Genomic DNA, 7,741 nt, shown 5'->3' with positions numbered 1-7,741 from the left:
TATGGCCAATAAGTAATTTGTAGCCACGTTTCTCTTTCGGTGACTTACCTGAAAACGAAGACCTCCAGCGGTGCACTGTCACCGCTGCAGGCGCTTCCATCTTCAACCAGTCTTTCTTTCATGTTCGGTGACTCTGGGCATCTGATTGACCCAGTCGGGCGATGACGTCACTTCCACGCATGTATGCGTAAGTCGCTGTTTGTTGCCAAACTCTGGAGGAATGGCACAGGTATGCCCTTCCTAGACAGTGCATGAGCCGTTGATGTCATCGGCTGCATCCATAGTAAATATCTCCTAAACGGCGCATGTTTAGGAGATATTTATTGCACCTATAAGTAAGCCTTATTGTAGGCTTACCTATAGGTAAAAGTAATACATACGATTTAAAATACTACCATTTAAAAAAACTAAAAAAAAATTGGTTTATACTTATCTAGGTGAATGCTGCAGCTGTACCTATACTACTTGTTTCCACCACCTTTTCTAGTACAAGAAAAGAGCAATCAGTGACTGCTTTTCGCACAGTTCGTAGTTCAACAGTGAGCAGAGAGCTGGTGATTGGCAGCCACCGACTCTCTGCTCTGCCGCTCCAGCACTCGTGGAGCACTGGGCTGTGCAATAGGAGGGATCACTGGAATTATTTTTTCACCAGCTTCCTAAGAGGCTGTGCCAGCTGCAAGTGAAAGCATCTCAGTGGATCCTAACATTGATATCTGTCAAGATTATGGACCCACTTGGTGACATTTTAGTCTACAAACAGGTCACAGGACTGCAGAAAGAAGTGCACTTCTATGACCCACCAATGCAGTAGTGCCAAACAACTTTGGTGCTACCTCTCTTTTACGTGTATTAACCTTTTTCGTTGAAGAAAAAAAAATTGAAATTTTGACTTACATATACAATGATGCAACTTGAAAAGGATAGAATCAGAAACGTTAGGCTAATCAGTCGTCCCAGTTTGAATAGTCTGAAAAGAATTAAACAAAGATTAAAACATCACGACTACCTGACGCTGCAGCGTTTTGGACTCACATGAAACACCTCTTGTTCCTGAGGTTGGGATCGTTCATTTACCACTGCTGTACCTGACAAAATAGCCAGCCGCTTTGTCCTGGCCCGGTCCAGTATCCGCCAGCACGTGAGGGCACGTAGTACCCGGTATCCGTTTAGGACCCGGGGATGGTCCAATATCGCCTTGCATGCATGACCATACCCAATAACTCAGTCTACAGTTTTAAATTGCTCGATACTTATTTGTTGAACTATTGTGAGAGGTCATAAGTCATTTGGTCCCTGACGAAGCCATTGAAATGGCGAAACATGTAGGACCCCGGTGACCCCATGTATCTCCTTGGTTCGCAACATCACAGTGTCTGTATCAACTGTATCAAATTCATCATGGATCAATGTTCATGTTTGTTATTTATTGAACATGCTTTTTGTATTTTATATTGCATAATGAATTAAAATTGTATTTTTAAACCCAATTTTTTCTTTTGTCTGTCTTTGCCATAACCACCCACCTTTAAAGTCCCATATTTATCGGTGGTCCTTTGGCTGCTCAGTCAGTCCATTGAACACCTTTCTCTTTTTCTTCAATAGTGTATTGGGGATGTGGTGGTATTGGTTGGCAACAGGTGCACCCATGTCAGCCATCTAATCTCTTTTCTCTGTATAAAGATTAAAACATATTGTGCAACACAACAATAGTAAAATGTCAAAAAAATTATATAAAATTACCCTGAAATAGTTATGAATAAGTCTCTGACGAATCCTATTTCCTTGGTCTGAAGAATCCTCAGAGGCAACCGGGAGTGCCGGTACTTCTGGTGGCAGATCATTATTGATGTGCAAGTCTACATTGTTTGCAAGAGCAATATTGTGTAGAATTGCACATACTGTACAATAATGATATCTGACACCAGTTCCGGAGAGTGCTGCAAAAACCCGCCAGTTTTTGATAGGCATCGAAATGTGGATTTCCACATTCCGAAAGTCCTCTCAATCACTGAACGGGTGCGGATATGTGCACTATTATATCTAACCTCGGCCGCAGTCTGAGGATTCGACAGAGGTGTTAGCAACCATGACCTACATCCATATCCTGCGTCTCCTATAAAATAAGCATAACATGTATTAATAGTTTATATTTATTCAAAAATGCTTTATCAATAAAATAAATTTGCTTATTATTATTATTGCTTATTATTATTAATACATTTGCATTATTATTGCTAATACTTTTTTTTTAACATTCATTTTAGGACTAATTGTGGGATATATTTTCTATGCATCAAGGTAAAAAACACTCTCTGTGTAACAGCCCCCACCAATACTTACCTGATACCCATGCGTTCCAGCGATGTGTATGAGAGCCTCGCCTATCTGGTGACTCTCCCTCCTCATTGCCTCAGGCAGGAGCTGTTGGTCAATCACAGCCAGTGAACCAATGTGTAGAGAGGAGGTGGGGTTGACCCACAGCTCTGCATGTGCATGGACAGACGGAGCAGCAGCTCAAGAGTGAGCCTACTTGGGTACTCCCCTATGAATTTTCTTGCTGTGGTGGCAGGAGGGAGGGGCCAAGAGCGCCAGCAAGGGACCTGAGAAGAGGAGAATCGGGGCTGCTCTGTGCAAAGGGATCTCTGCCCTCTCCAGTGCTCAGAGCGGGAAAGAGAGCTCCGGCGGGTCACGGAAGCGCCGAGTGGCGCTGTTACGATGGTATTTGGCACAATTATAATACAGGAACATACAGATTGGACATGATATAATACTGAAATAGAGTGGACTCCAGGATTTTACAAACACTTTTATTCAGTTCATACTGGGGATTCCTGACAGGCAGGGAGACACAGGGGGAGAGAAGACAGCACATTACATAATAAGACCTACCCCAAAAATAAGCCCTACTGTGTCATTTGGTGCCAAAATTAATATACGACCCAGTCTTATTTTCGGGGAAACACTAACATTTTCCCACCTTGTCTCCCTGCTATCACCACCTCTGGGCTGGATAAGGGAGCAAGAAACATATGAGTTTTACTGACAGTACCGGTCGGAGCCGCTGTAGTCATGGGCGTAGGAACCGGGGGGGATGGGGGGGGACACATCCCCCCCAGGAAATAATGCGGGGGGGGGCAGGTATGGGGAAATCCCCCCCAGTTTAGTACTTGGAGAGTGCTGATTACGCTGTAAAAATGTCCAGTGCATTCGCCCTCCGAACACCTACTGTTAGGCGAATGCACGCAGTGTGTAGCTGTTAATTACACGAACAGCGTAGTCAGCACTCTGGGGTCTCCTTCCGGTTTCACTTTCAGCACGGGCAGAACGCTGTACAGACTGCAGAAGGAGGCGGGAGTAGTGGCGGCAGGGAGGAGCTACTGGCTGAAGTGTGCACTGCTGACCTGTCCTGGGACCTCCACAGAGTCACAGACAAGGTAAGTAATATTGTTAATATGTAAATATTAGCAGTGTGGGTTAATTTTTATTAATGCCATGGGATTAATTTGGGGGTTAATTTTTATTAATGCCAGGTGGGTTAATTTTTATTAATGCTATGTGGGTTAGGTGGGATATAATAAACAAATTCAATGAATTAATTGTAGAGAAATTAAAAAGTTAATGTTATTCTTAAATCTTTTGTTATCATTCAGTATTATCATTCTTCTTTATATTCTTTGCTAGAACCTTAGCTTTATGATCAAAAGTCAATTTGAGTGAAAAAAGTCAGAATGGATATCCGCAAGTTTTTTACAAATAAGCCGAGTAAAGCAAATACATCCTCATCAAGCTCAGAAGCATGTCAACAAAATGAGATCACTGAATCACCAGTCAGGCATAATTTTGTTGAGCCAGAAAAGGAACATGAAGAGAAAGTGTCTTTAGGAGCAGTTGGCCTCATGAGTGACTCAAGTAGTGATGGTGAGGAAGACAATGCTTGCGGTCCTGCAATCAAAACTGTAGAAGATGTTCATAGTAAATCTAAAACATACACGGATGTATTCCAGAGATAAGACTATAATCCTTCCACTTTATAAAACTCTGGTCCGACCACATCTGGAGTATTCGGTCCAGTTCTGGTCGCCAGTCCTCAGGAGGGATGTGTTGGAGCTGGAGAGAGTCCAGAGAAGGGCAACTAAACTAATTAGGGGATTGGAGGACCTTGACTATGAAGAGCGTCTACTATCGCTCGATTTATTCTCCCTGGAGAAGAGACGTCTGAGGGGGGACATGTTAGCAATTTATAAATATCTTAATGGGGATCCCAGCTTAGAAAAAAAGCTGTTCATTCGAAGGGATTGCATGAGGACTCGAGGGCATACAATGCGATTAGAGGAGAAGCGTTTTAACCTCAGGCAACGTGGGGGGTTCTTTACTGTTAGGGCTACAAGATTGTGGAATTCTCTACCACAAGAGGTGGTTTCGGCGGGTAGTATGGTGGCTTTCAAAAGACTCTTAGACTTACATCTCAAGGATCAGAACATTCAGGGGTATGTGAGATGATTACAGCCACACACACCTACACAGGTTGAACTGGATGGACTATTGTCTTTATTCAACCTCACCTACTATGTAACTATGTAACTATATGTAATACACGAAAGGAAAATGCATTTCTCTTCCAGCTGATGATGAGAAAACACTACGAATGGCAGTGGTACCAAATCAACCAGGCTACAAAACAATTTCCAGTTCAGACCATTGTAACGCAAAAGGCAAAGAAGCGTGTTCTACATTTTCAAGAGTGCTGGTTCCAAAGCTTTTCATAGCTGCACTATAGTTTTACTCTTGAAGGGGTGCTATGTTTCTACTGTGCTAAAGCAGCAGTCCTGAATCTGACTCAACTCGAAAAGAATACTGAGCTTTAAAAATTGGAAAAAAGCTATTGAAAAGTTTAAAAAACATGAGAGTTGTTCTGCTCATACATATTCCATGAAGCAACTATTGCATCATAAAGATTCACAACCCATTAATGCTCAGCTTTCACTACAAATTCAACAGCAACAGAATGATGCATGGCTGTGTCTTATCAAGATAGTCCAAACAATAGCCCTGTTGGCAAAACAAGGTCTCCCTCTTCGTGGCCATGAAGACAATGATGGCAATTTTAAACAGTTTCTGCTTGTACGAGCAGATGATCTGCTTTGTGAGATATCCAATTTTTTTAGATAAGGCACAATACATGAGTCCCGACATTCAAAATGAGATTTTGAAGTTATTGTCTCAAACCGTATTACGCCTTATTCGGAAAAAGATTGGGAGTAATGCCTTTGCAATTATTGTTGATGGCACACAAGACATATCTGGTCAAGAACAAGAAAGTTTCTGTATCCGCTATGTTGATCAAGACTTGTACCCACATGAGGACTTCATAGGCTTATATCAAGTTGATGAAACAAGTGGATCTGCAATCGCAAAGATTGTCAAGGATGCTTTATGCCGTAATGGGCTATGTATGTCAATATTGCGAGGGCAAACATATGATGGAGCTTCAAATGTGGCTGGTAAATATCACGGTGCCCAGGCATTAATCAAGCAGGAACAGCCACTTGCCATTTATGTCCATTGCGGGCACAAATTTAGTTATGCAGGCTGCAGCACATCAATGTCCAATAATGGAAGATGCACGTATGTGTGTGCAAGATCTTGGAAAACTCTTTGGGCAATCTATGAAACGCAGAACCACATTTTCAGAAATTGTGCATCGTGAAGCTGAAGGGCCTCTTAAAGTCTTGCATATTAAACCATTGTGCCCAACAATCTGGACAGTTAAGGCCCGTACACATGTACCGATCTTCGTCATACAAACGTCGGCGGACGAAAGATCTGCCGATTGTACGCTTGTTAGTATGGTGCCTCCGACAGCTGTCTGCGCACATTCTGCGGACAAGAGTCTTTCTTGCAAACATAAAAATTTTTGTATGCCGACACCAGAACGGACGATTGTTCGCCAGTCAGTACAGAAATCAGCCGACAGACCGCAGATTTGCAAGACTGGGCATGCTCAGAAAAGAAAAAACACAGGGAAAGTTAACCATTACATGACATCACTTCTGCAGTCAGCTGAAGTCGGCGGACAAAATTCTTGTGCTGTCTTTGCACTTTTCAACAGACATCGACATCCCGGGGAGAAAAGACGAACGTTTGTATGACGACGATCGGTACGTGTGTACGGGGCTTTAGAGTGAAGTCTGTTAAAAAAATTCTGGACAATTACCAGCTGATTTTGGAATCACTTGAAGAAATTGCGAATACCAGAAGTAGTGGAGATATAAATCCACGTGTACGTGGCCTTCTACAACAATTTAGGCAAGGGAAAACTCTATTAGGTCTTCAAATCTCTCTTAATGTCATGGAGATCTTATGCCCCGTACACACATGCAGATTATCTGAAGACTTTTGTCTGTAGACTTACCAAAACCATATAATATGAGGTCAAACCTAAACACTTTCAATTTGTATGCAATCCGGCAGGCCCTTGCACTACATAGAAAAGGTAAATCTGAAGACAAAAGTCTTCAGATAATCTGCACGTGTGTACGGGGCATTAGAATGCTTGAATGTAGCCTTGCAAGGCAGAGAACAAACCATATCAGGACTTTTAGTAAGTGTACAACGGACCCATGATGCTATACAAAAGTTACGCTGTGACACGTCCTTTGAAAGAGTTCTTGCTACCACTATTCATTTAGTGGAAAAATACCAGCTAAAAGAGGTTACTGTACCAAGGCAACACAATATTCCTAAACATCTTCAACATGGGCCAACTGAACAATTTCATGCAAAGAAGATGTGAAGGAATACTATTGTCCTCAGTATTTCCAAATAATGGATATTATATTGACACAGTTAATGCAGCGCTTTGACCAAGAGGGCTTACTTGTATATGAAAAACTGGAACATTATCTGTTGACAGGACAAGCTAGTGAAGTTCTTCCCCAGTATCCAGAAATTGAATATCATCTTCTCTCTGCCCAGATAACCACCTTATCAAGTGTATACAAGTACACTTCAGGTCTCTGAGGTTGTAGATATTTTGCGAAAGATGCCTGCCAGAGAGAGATGTTTTTTCTCTCAAGTAGAAAAAATTGTCAGAATCCTATTAACTATTCCTGCTTCTTCCTGTGAAGCTGAGAGAAGTTTTAGTGCACTGCGTAGATTAAAAACCTGGTTGAAGTCCACAATGACCCAGAAACGTTTGAAACCATGTTGCTATATGCAACATCCATAGAGACATAATGGATGAACTGGACATTGAAGCCATAGCAAAGGAATTTGCAATGTGTTGTGATCGCCGCAAAAAAGTTTTTGGATTTTAAAAACTTGCGTTCTTTAGATTTGGCTTAAAGGAAACTTTATGGAGGGTACCTATTTGTTCCATAAAAAAACACTACTAAACCATTACAAGTAAATATATTTATTAATAAAATACGCTCACGCTTTCCCATCACCAAGACATTGACATTTCATTGATGCAGCACAATCCACCCTTGCTGAGATCATCTCATGATTAATGATGTCCAGTCATATCTAATGCTTCTCATAAATAAGCGTTGCCTTACGCATTGAGTTAGTGTTCAAAGCACATGAAGCAGGGAACCCTTTTCGATGTCTGACTGATAGCAGTAAGAGTTAAGAGTGTACCTATAGACATCTACGTAGCTTTAGTGTGTGAGCTGGCAGTGGTAGGCACAAATTTACAGGAACAGCTACCTTTCACCTTAACTGCTGAAGTAAACTGCAG

Source organism: Pelophylax lessonae, assembly GCF_965119305.1.
Source record: "Pelophylax lessonae genome assembly, chromosome: 1".
Taxonomy (NCBI): domain Eukaryota; kingdom Metazoa; phylum Chordata; class Amphibia; order Anura; family Ranidae; genus Pelophylax; species Pelophylax lessonae.
The sequence above is the reverse complement of the archived record's forward strand: the minus strand, read 5'-3'. Positions refer to the sequence as shown.